The sequence below is a fragment of the Oncorhynchus mykiss genome, unplaced genomic scaffold, assembly GCF_057628025.1.
Source record: "Oncorhynchus mykiss isolate SJ-2025 unplaced genomic scaffold, ASM5762802v1 scaffold101, whole genome shotgun sequence".
Classification (NCBI taxonomy): domain Eukaryota; kingdom Metazoa; phylum Chordata; class Actinopteri; order Salmoniformes; family Salmonidae; genus Oncorhynchus; species Oncorhynchus mykiss.
This window is the reverse complement of record NW_028322100.1, coordinates 1,219,689-1,231,694: the sequence shown is the minus strand read 5'-3', so window position 1 is coordinate 1,231,694 and position 12,006 is coordinate 1,219,689. Positions and strand designations below refer to the sequence as shown.

General features: G+C 43.5%; 1 protein-coding gene across 2 annotated transcripts in view; it reads right to left on the bottom strand.

The window, feature by feature from the left end:
* Positions 1 to 12,006, bottom strand: part of LOC110518596 (paladin) — a 155,060-nt gene that overhangs the window by 130,661 nt on the left and 12,393 nt on the right. The window contains exon 1 of one of the 2 annotated variants that reach the window (XM_090228784.1): positions 8,003 to 8,647. The exons of the other annotated variant lie outside the window; for it this stretch is intronic. The gene's annotated coding sequence lies outside the window, so the exon portion shown is untranslated. Of the gene's footprint in view, positions 1 to 8,002; positions 8,648 to 12,006 lie in introns of those variants that run through there. 2 annotated transcript variants of the gene reach the window in all.

Here is a 12,006-nt window from a genome sequence, read left to right as displayed (position 1 = left end):
CCTCCGCCGGTTAATAAGAGGAAGGATACAGAGAGGAGGCCTGCAGAGACCTCCTTATTCACAGCACGGGAGGTGTGAGGGGGTCTCTCTCTCTCTCTCTCCGGAACATAATGCTAGCTAGAGGATCAGAAGTTCATGGACATTGAGGATTTCCATGGAGGACATTCACTTAGTCTGACAATGAGAGAGGAACAGACAGTGACAGTCTGACAGACAGGACTAGAAAAGCTAGGTGTGTCCTATGTTTCGGTAATAAAATACATGATCATGTGTTCTCTCATCTTACTATCTTGTCTATTTTATATATTGTATCTGTGTAAATATCCATGTATATCAGGGTTTAATTTGACTGCCATTCGGGATAAAGAAAAGTAAGTTGGTCCCCTGATGAGGTCAACTAACAGAGTAACAGGCCTTTCTGATGAGGCCAACTAACAGAGTAACAGGCCTTTCTGATGAGGTCAACTAACAGAGTAACAGGCCTTTCTGATGAGGCCAACTAACAGAGTAACAGGCCTTTCTGATGAGGCCAACTAACAGAGTAACAGGCCTTTCTGATGAGGCCAACTAACAGAGTAACAGGCCTTTCAAATGAGACCAACTAACGGAGTAACAGGCCTTTCTGATGAGACCAACTAACAGAGTAACAGGCCTTTCAAATGAGACCAACTAACAGAGTAACAGGCCTTTCTGATGAGACCAACTAACAGAGTAACAGGCCTTTCTGATGAGACCAACTAACAGAGTAACAGGCCTTTCTGATGATGCCAACTAACAGAGTAACAGGCCTTTCTGATTAGACCAACTAAGAGAGTAACAGGCCTTTCTGATGAGGTGAACTAACAGAGTAACAGGCCTTTCTGATGATGCCAACTAACAGAGTAACAGGCCTTTCAGATGAGACCAACTAACAGTAACAGGCCTTTCTGATGAGGTGAACTAACAGAGTAACAGGCCTTTCTGATGAGACCAACTAACAGAGTAACAGGCCTTTCTGATGAGACCAACTAACAGAGTAACAGGCCTTTCAAATGAGACCAACTAACGGAGTAACAGGCCTTTCTGATGAGACCAACTAACAGAGTAACAGGCCTTTCTGATGAGGTGAACTAACAGAGTAACAGGCCTTTCTGATGAGACCAACTAACAGAATGATGCTGGCGTTCTGCCAGGGAGTAGTACACAATCTGTGAAGGGAGTGGTACACAGCGTTGTACGAGATCTTCAGTTTCTTGGCAATTTCTCACATGGAATAGCCTTCATTTCTCAGAACAAGAACAGATTGACGAGTTTTAGAAGAAAAGTTCTTTGTGTTTCTGGCCATTTTGAGCCTGTAATCGAACCCACAAATGCTGATGCTCCAGATACTCAACTAGTCTAAAGGCCCAGTTTTATTGCTTCTTTAAAACAGTTTCCAGCAGTGCTAACATAATTTCAAAAGGGTTTTCTAATGATCAATTATCCTTTTAAAATTATAAAGAGGAAATTAGCTAACACAACGTGCCATTGAAACACAGGAGTGATGGTTGCTGATAATGGGCCTCTGTACGCCTATGTAGATATTCCATTTAAAATAATTATACAATAGTCATTGTTAATGTTGTCAATGTTCACACTGTATTTCTGATCAATTTGATGTTATTGATGCAGCATGTGAAGCAGAGTAACAGGCCTTTCATCCATTAGAAAAATGTGCTTTTCTTTCAAAAACAAGGACATTTCTAAGTGACCCCAAGACTTTTGAACGGTGGTGTAGACTGTGAAGGGCTGCTTCACATGCTGCATCAGATTGTCTTTCATCACAGAGGTCAGGGTCACAGAGAAGTGGGACTCCACAGGACATTGGTCCAATGTCACAGCCGGCGTTGCCACGGAAATTAGCTCAGCGCTTCCTCTAACACAAATTGTTTTTATTTTCGTTTCAACATTTCCTCTTCAACAGTTGAGTTCCCATGAAGAAATCAGCATATTGTGCAATGGTTGAAGATCAAAATATCCAAAATGCACAAAATGTGTTTTAGGTTTTTTTTAAAAGTCAATGTCTTCTGACTGAGATGTTTATCAGAAAACAACTGTTGAAAGAGGAAGACACGAGGACAACAGTTTGTGCACAAGAACGATGTTTGTTGCTGCACCCATTATTTTGCAATAAGGTTTGTGAATGAAAGCCCTTTGCTTCCTACTCACAGGGTACAGGCCCTTAGCTTCCTACCCACAAGGTACAGATGTCTCTGAAAAATACAGTCAACTCACCACCATACAAGTTAAGAATTATCAGTGAATAGGCTTCCACCCACAGAAAGACTTAATGAAAGAAAGAATGAAAGAAAGAAAGAATGAAAGAAAGAATGAAAGAAAGAATGAAAGATATCCCATCCGGTATACTACTGAGTGACACAGTACAGTAGATATCTGGTATACTACTGAGTGACAGTACAGTAGATATCTGGGATGCTACTGAGTGACAGTACAGTAGATATCTGGTATACTACTGAGTGACAGTACAATAGATATCTGGGATACTACTGAGTGACAGTACAGTAGATATCTGGGATACTACTGAGTGACAGTACAGTAGATAGCTGGGATACTACTGAGTGACAGTACAGTAGATATCTGGTATACTACTGAGTGACAGTACAGTAGATATCTGGGATACTACTGAGTGACAGTACAGTAGATATCTGGGATGCTACTGAGTGACAGTACAGTAGATATCTGGTATACTACTGAGTGACAGTACAGTAGATATCTGGGATACTACTGAGTGACAGTACAGTAGATATCTGGGATGCTACTGAGTGACAGTACAGTAGATATCTGGTATACTACTGAGTGACAGTACAGTAGATATCTGGGATACTACTGAGTGACAGTACAGTAGATATCTGGTATACTACTGAGTGACATTACAGTAGATATCTGGTATACTACTGAGTGACAGTACAGTAGATATCTGGGATACTACTGAGTGACAGTACAGTAGATATCTTGTATACTACTGAGTGACAGTACATTAGATATCTGGTATATTACTGAGATACAGTACAGTAGCTTTAAAACGTGAAAATCCTACTGTCCAATAAATGATAGCAATGTAGTCAAAAGGCTTCCATGTCCATTCTGTTTCTAGGGAAAATTAATACTGTACACTTTACACTGTTGTCTTTCTGTTTAAATACTGTACACTTTACACTATTGTCTTTCTGTTTAAATACTGTACACTTTACACTGTTGTCTTTCTGTTTAAATACTGTACACTTTACACTATTGTCTTTCTGTTTAAATACTGTACACTTTACACTGTTGTCTTTCTGTTTAAATACTGTACACTTTACACTGTTGTCTTTCTGTTTAAATACTGTACACTTTACACTGTTGTCTTTCTGTTTAAATACTGTACACTTTACACTGTTGTCTTTCTGTTTAAATACTGTACACTTTACACTGTTGTCTTTCTGTTTAAATACTGTACACTTTACACTGTTGTCTTTAAAATATATTTAATGTTTTATTGCCACATACACTGGATAGGTGCAGTGTAATGTGTTGTTTTACAGGGTCAGTCATAGTAGTATGATAGGTGTTGTTTTACAGGGTCAGTCATAGTAGTATGATAGGTGTTGTTCTACAGGGTCAGTCATAGTAGTACGATAGGTGTTGTTTTACAGGGTCAGTCATAGTAGTATGATAGGTGTTGTTTTACAGGGTCAGTCATAGTAGTATGATAGGTGTTGTTCTACAGGGTCAGTCATAGTAGTACGATAGGTGTTGTTTTACAGGGTCAGTCATAGTAGTATGATAGGTGTTGTTTTACAGGGTCAGTCATAGTAGTACGATAGGTGTTGTTCTACAGGGTCAGTCATAGTAGTATGATAGGTGTTGTTTTACAGGGTCAGTCATAGTAGTATTATAGGTGTTGTTCTACAGGGTCAGTCATAGTAGTATGATAGGTGTTGTTTTACAGGGTCAGTCATAGTAGTACGATAGGTGTTGTTCTACAGGGTCAGTCATAGTAGTATGATAGGTGTTGTTTTACAGGGTCAGTCATAGTAGTATGATAGGTGTTGTTTTACAGGGTCAGTCATAGTAGTATGATAGGTGTTGTTTTACAGGGTCAGTCATAGTAGTATGATAGGTGTTGTTTTACAGGGTCAGTCATAGTAGTATGATAGGTGTTGTTCTACAGGGTCAGTCATAGTAGTATGATAGGTGTTGTTTTACAGGGTCAGTCATAGTAGTATGATAGGTGTTGTTCTACAGGGTCAGTCATAGTAGTATGATAGGTGTTGTTTTACAGGGTCAGCCATAGTGGTATGATAGGTGTTGTTTTACAGGGTCAGTCATAGTAGTATGATAGGTGTTGTTTTACAGGGTCAGTCATAGTAGTACAATAGGTGCAGTGCAATGTGTTGTTTACAGGGTCAGTCATTGTAGTATGATAGGTGTTGTTCTACAGGGTCAGTCATAGTAGTATGATAGGTGTTGTTTTACAGGGTCAGTCATAGTAGTACAATAGGTGCAGTGTAATGTGTTGCTTCACAGGGTCAGTCATAGTAGTATGATAGGTGTTGTTTTACAGGGTCAGTCATAGTAGTACGATAGGTGTTGTTTTACAGGGTCAGCCATAGTAGTACAATAGGTGTTGTTTTACAGGGTCAGTCATAGTAGTATGATAGGTGTTGTTTTACAGGGTCAGTCATAGTAGTACAATAGGTGTTGTTTTACAGGGTCAGTCATAGTACAGCACCCCTGGAGCCAATCAGAAAGCTGTAACCTATAGACCTGCCACCCTAATAACAGGCCTCCAGGACCATAAGCCCTTAGTGATTTTAAATGACGTTTAAGAAGACAGAGGGCCACGTTTTGACCACACTGCCTTCTTCCAGGAACACGTGGTCCTCTGTAGCTCAGCTGGTAGAGCATGGCTCTTTCGCAACGCCAGGATAACTGGGTTCGATTCCCGGGACCACCCCTTACGTTAAAACATGATGTAAGCATGACTAAGTCTCTGTGGATAAAAGTCTCTGCTAAATCGCATAATATTACTACTATTATTCAAAATCCTACCTGTTAACTTTTGCTACCCAGTAATGACATGTTGAATGTGACGAAACGGCACCCGTTAGTCACATTCTGTTCTCTCACCAGAGCCCGTCCCAAATGGCTCCCTATTCACTACATAGTGCACTGCTTATGTAGCCCTGGTCAAAAGTAGTGCACTATATATAGGGAATAGGGTAGCACAGGGCTCTGGTCTAAAAGTAGTGCACTATATAGGGAATAGGGTAGCACAGGGCTCTGGTCTAAAGTAGTGCACTATATAGGGAATAGGGTAGCACAGGGCTCTTGTCTAAAGTAGTGCACTATATAGGGAATAGGGTAGCACAGGGCTCTGGTCTAAAGTAGTGCACTATATAGGGAATAGGGTAGCACAGGGCTCTGGTCTAAAGTAGTGCACTATATAGGGAATAGGGTAGCACAGGGCTCTGGTCTAAAGTAGTGCACTATATAGGGAATAGGGTAGCACAGGGCTCTGGTCTAAAGTAGTGCACTATATAGGGAATAGGGTAGCACAGGGCTCTGGTCTAAAGTAGTGCACTATATAGGGAATAGGGTAGCACAGGGCTCTGGTCTAAAGTAGTGCACTATATAGGGAATAGGGTAGCCCAGGGCCCTGGTCTAAAGTAGTGCACTATATAGGGAATAGGGTAGCACAGGGCTCTGGTCTAAAGTAGTGCACTATATAGGGAATAGGGTAGCACAGGGCTCTGGTCTAAAGTAGTGCACTATACAGGGAATAGGGTAGCACAGGGCTCTGGTCTAAAGTAGTGCACTATATAGGGAATAGGGTAGCACAGGGCTCTGGTCTAAAGTAGTGCACTATACAGGGAATAGGGTAGCACAGGGCTCTGGTCTAAAGTAGTGCACTATATAGGGAATAGGGTAGCCCAGGGCCCTGGTCTAAAGTAGTGCACTATATAGGGAATAGGGTAGCACAGGGCTCTGGTCTAAAGTAGTGCACTATATAGGGAATAGGGTAGCACAGGGCTCTGGTCTAAAGTAGTGCACTATACAGGGAATAGGGTAGCACAGGGCTCTGGTCTAAAGTAGTGCACTATATAGGGAATAGGGAATGATGACACAGACGCTCGTCAGTTAAAGCAGAGAGCGTTTGAAAGGGGGGGGGGCGGTAAATCTATTTTTGAACCAGTGCTGTGTAATTTACTTTATTTCAAGATGGTAATTTCATATCCCCCTATGATTTCAAGGATGAAGTAGTGCGGCCTGGATGTTTTCTGAAACCCCGGAGAATGTTGCTGGCAACACTGTGCTGTCAGCACCGCGAGGACATCGGACAACATTCCATGTCAGAACGAGGAGCTAAAAACCAAATCTGCAGAATCGCCTCTCAAATGCTTTCCGTCCAACCCAATAGCACCTTCTTTCTCCCCTCAGCAGCCTATTAAGAAGGTCAAGTCAGTTTACGACGTCCTCCACATGTAAACACCAGACCAGCAGAACGGCCTCACTACACTCGCAATGCCTTGCTATACATCTTTACTGTACATCTGTTCACATCATTGACTTTCACATCATTTCTTGTCGTGAAGAATTTGTTCTTAACTGACTTGCCTAGTTAAATAAAAAGGTTAAATAAAAAGGTTTAATAAAAAGTGAAATAAAAGATTGAATAAATAAAACATTTGAGAGACACCTTGACAGGAGTTATTGTCAACTTGGTATGTTCTCCCAGCATGCACTGCATTCTCAGGAGTAATGAGGACTACCTAAAGATAGTTGGTGATGTAATGATCCGTAGATCAGCAGGACATAGGGAGAACAGAGACTAACTATCCACCAGTAACCACCACCCCTCATTGTGTTCCAAGACCCCACTAGTATCGAGGCCCACGCTGGGTTCAGGTGACTGGCCAGTCACTGCACTAATGTTGTGTACAGCAGGTCGTCCTTCATTCTAAAAACACAGGTGGGAGGGTTTCCATACTTTAAGTGTGTAGCTTCAGTATGCATACATTTACAAATAACCAAGGCATGGTAATCATGCATATGACATTGTGCAAGGTGGGGTACGCCAACATGACATTCTGCCGTCTGGACGGACAAGCATCAGACGAGACACCCTTCCACGTGGTGTAGCACGGGATCTCCCTACAGGTCATTCACAGGTTGTTGACAGGGACAGACACGGGAGCATTTCTGCAACATGCTCAGAAAGACCTGTCACAATGATCCCTCTGAAGGTGCATCGTTTCTCCCTGAAGTAGTACTGTACTGTTAACCCAAGAGACACAGAGAATAAATGCCTTGTAGTACTGTACTGTTAACCCAAGAGACACAGATAATAAAAGCCTTGTAGTACTGTACTGTTAACCCAAGAGACACAGAGAATAAAAGCCTTGTAGTACTGTACTGTTAACCCAAGAGAAACAGAGAATAAAAGCCTTGTAGTACTGTACTGTTAACCCAAGAGACACAGAGAATAAATGCCTTGTAGTACTGTACTGTTAACCCAAGAGACACAGAGAATAAAAGCCTTGTAGTACCTGTGTCCCTGTAGTACTGTACTGAGAAACAGAGAATAAAAGCCTTGCAGTACCTGTGTCCCTGTAGTACTGTACTGAGACACAGAGAATAAAAGCCTTGTAGTACCTATGTCCCTGTAGTACTGTACTGAGAAACAGAGAATAAAAGCCTTGTAGTACCTGTGTCCCTGTAGTACTGTACTGAGAAACAGAGAATAAAAGCCTTGTAGTACCTATGTCCCTGTAGTACTGTACTGAGAAACAGAGAATAAAAGCCTTGTAGTACCTATGTCCCTGTAGTACTGTACTGAGAAACAGAGAATAAAAGCCTTGTAGTACCTGTGTCCCTGTAGTACTGTACTGTGAAACAGAGAATAAAAGCCTTGTAGTTCCTGTGTCCCTGTAGTACTGTACTGTTAACCCAAGAGACACAGAGAATAAAAGCCTTGCAGTACCTGTGTCCTGCACACCATCCAGGGGGTGGAAGTCTTGAAGATTGAGAATAAAACAGGACAACAGTCTATGTCTTCGTCAGACTGACATTCTTACAGTCCCCTCTGCTCTGCTCTCTGTGGTTGTTGAGGCTGGCTTCAGTCCGGTGGTTGACTGTGTCTGTCTGTTAAGGTCTGGTCTGTTCAGGCTGGCTTCAGTCCGGTAGTTGACTGTGTCTGTCTGTTAAGGTCTGGTCTGTTCAGGCTGGCTTCAGTCCGGTAGTTGACTGTGTCTGTCTGTTAAGGTCTGGTCTGTACAGGCTGGCTTCAGTCCGGTGGTTGACTGTGTCTGTCTGTTAAGGTCTGGTCTGTTCAGGCTGGCTGGTTCCAGTATTATGTGAAGCGGTTGCTCATCATTAACACCTCCTTATAAAGAACGGGATGAGTCAATGACAGAGCTCTTCAGTCAGTCAGGATGCAGTGGCGAGGAGCGGCAGGCAGACAGACAGCTAACTCACCACAGAGAGAGAGAGACAGAGAGAGAGAGAGAGAGAGAGAGAGAGAGAGAGAGAGAGAGAGAGAGAGAGAGAGAGAGAGAGAGACACACACACACACGAGTCGCAACGACTAAAGAACGACACACAGCTCAGGAACAGACAGATTGGTGACAGGGTGTGTGTGTTTGTGTGCGCATGCATTTGAAGAGGATGTGGGGGAGGACCCTGAGTGCCTTACTACTCATCAGCCGGTTCACCATCTAAATCACCAGCTTGGGCTCCTGGAAACAGCATGCCTTCTACACGACGACAGACAGACAGCACAGAGAGACAGCACAGAGACAGCACAGAGAGACAGACAGCACAGAGAGACAGACAGCACAGAGAGACAGCACAGAGAGACAGCACAGAGAGACAGACAGCACAGACAGACAGCACAGAGAGACAGCACAGAGAGACAGCACAGAGAGACAGCACAGAGACACAGCACAGAGACACAGCACAGAGAGACAGACAGCACAGACAGACAGCACAGCACAGACAGACAGCACAGAGAGACAGCACAGCACAGACAGCACAGAGAGACAGCACAGACAGACAGCACAGAGAGACAGACAGCACAGAGAGACAGCACAGCACAGACAGCACATAGACAGACAGCACAGAGACAGACAGCACAGCACAGAGAGACATGAAATGAACTCAAAGGACGTCTGTGGTAAAAAAATAAGAAGAAGAAGAAGAAGAAGAATTCCGTCAAATGGTAAAAAGAGACCAAGCTGCAATCTATGTTCCCATCCTGGTTTATCAGTCCCAGCGTTTCCCACAGTCACCCTCACCATTACTGTATACTGCAGAACTACACAGACACAACAGACACACAGCACCCGAGGGAGATGGGTAATCACAGCACCCGAGGGAGATGGGTAATCACAGCACCCTAGGGAGATGGGTAATCACAGCACCCGAGGGAGATGGGTAATCACAGCACCCTAGGGAGATGGGTAATCACAGCACCCTAGGGAGATGGGTAATCACAGCACCCTAGGGAGATGGGTAAATCACAGCACCCGGGGGAGATGGGTAATCACAGCACCCGAGGGAGATGGGTAATCACAGCACCCGAGGGAGATGGGTAATCACAGCACCCCGAGGGAGATGGGTAATCACAGCACCCTAGGGAGATGGGTAATCACAGCACCCTAGGGAGATGGGTAATCACAGCACCCCGAGGGAGATGGGTAAATCACAGCACCCGAGGGAGATGGGTAATCACAGCACCCTAGGGAGATGGGTAATCACAGCACCCGAGGGAGATGGGTAATCACAGCACCCGAGGGAGATGGGTAATCACAGCACCCGAGGGAGATGGGTAATCACAGCACCCAGCTGAGAGGTAACCAGCACGTTGTTGCTATCGCGTAATGTAGTGACACATACTAATTACTTCATTCATTAGCAATTAACGTATGATGTAATTTCATCTCAGAGGGCAAATAGACTTCCAGCTGAGATAATAGGAACAGCTGGCTAAGAACATCTACTACAGGTTGAGCTCAAATCAAATCAAATTTTATTTGTCACATACACATGGTTAGCAGATGTTAATGCGAGTGTAGCGAAATGCTTGTGCTTCTAGTAAGCTGTATACACAGGGCTGTGTGTCTGACTGGAGGATGTGGTGGTAGTAGTAACATCACTACAGGTTGAGCTGTATACACAGGGCTGTGTGTCTGACTGGAGGATGTGGTGGTAGTAGTAACATCTACTACAGGTTGAGCTGTATACACAGGGCTGTGTGTCTGTGTGTCTGACTGGAGGATGTAGTGGTAGTAGTAACATCTACTACAGGTTGAGCTGTATACACAGGGCTGTGTGTCTGACTGGAGGATGTGGTGGTAGTAGTAACATCTACTACAGGTTGAGCTGTATACACAGGGCTGTGTGTCTGACTGGAGGATGTGGTGGTAGTAATAACATCTACTACAGGTTGAGCTGTATACACAGGGCTGTGTGTCTGACTGGAGGATGTGGTGGTAGTAGTAACATCTACTACAGGTTGAGCTGTATACACAGGGCTGTGTGTTCTGACTGGAGGATGTGGTGGTAGTAGTAACATCTACTACAGGTTGAGCTGTATACACAGGGCTGTGTGTTCTGACTGGAGGATGTGGTGGTAGTAGTAACATCTACTACAGGTTGAGCTGTATACACAGGGCTGTGTGTCTGACTGGAGGATGTGGTGGTAGTAGTAACATCTACTACAGGTTGAGCTGTATACACAGGGCTGTGTGTCTGACTGGAGGATGTGGTGGTAGTAATAACATCTACTACAGGTTGAGCTGTATACACAGGGCTGTGTGTCTGTGTGTCTGACTGGAGGATGTGGTGGTAGTAGTAACATCTACTACAGGTTGAGCTGTATACACAGGGCTGTGTGTCTGACTGGAGGATGTGGTGGTAGTAGTAACATCTACTACAGGTTGAGCTGTATACACAGGGCTGTGTGTCTGACTGGAGGATGTGGTGGTAGTAGTAACATCTACTACAGGTTGAGCTGTATACACAGGGCTGTGTGTTCTGACTGGAGGATGTGGTGGTAGTAGTAACATCTACTACAGGTTGAGCTGTATACACAGGGCTGTGTGTTCTGACTGGAGGATGTGGTGGTAGTAGTAACATCTACTACAGGTTGAGCTGTATACACAGGGCTGTGTGTCTGACTGGAGGATGTGGTGGTAGTAGTAACATCTACTACAGGTTGAGCTGTATACACAGGGCTGTGTGTCTGACTGGAGGATGTGGTGGTAGTAGTAACATCTACTACAGGTTGAGCTGTATACACAGGGCTGTGTGTCTGACTGGAGGATGTGGTGGTAGTAACACATTGTGTCATCTCTAGTCCTCACACACACACACACACACACACACACACACACACACAGCACTGAGGTAGAGGAGCAGGAAGTGCTCAATCAAGAGCTCTGACAAGCCCCTTCCCAACAAATCAGAGTTAAAAAGCAAAAGAAGAGACATTTGTAAAAAAGAAAATAATAATAATTAAGGAAATCGTAACACAATAAAATAACAATAATGAGACTATATACAAGGAGTACCAGTACCCCTGTAGTATTATAATAATGAGACTATATACAAGGAGTACCAGTACCCCTGTAGTATTATAATAATGAGACTATATACAAGGAGTACCAGTACCCCTGTAGTATTATAATAATGAGACTATATACAAGGAGTACCAGTACCCCTGTAGTATTATAATAATGAGACTATATACAAGGAGTACCAGTACCCCTGTAGTATTATAATAATGAGACTATATACAAGGAGTACCAGTACCCCTGTAGTATTATAATAATGAGACTATATACAAGGAGTACCAGTACCCCTGTAGTATTATAATAATGAGACTATATACAAGGAGTACCAGTACCCCTGTAGTATTATAATAATGAGACTATATACAAGGAGTACCAGTACCCCTGTAGTATTATAATAATGTGACTATATACA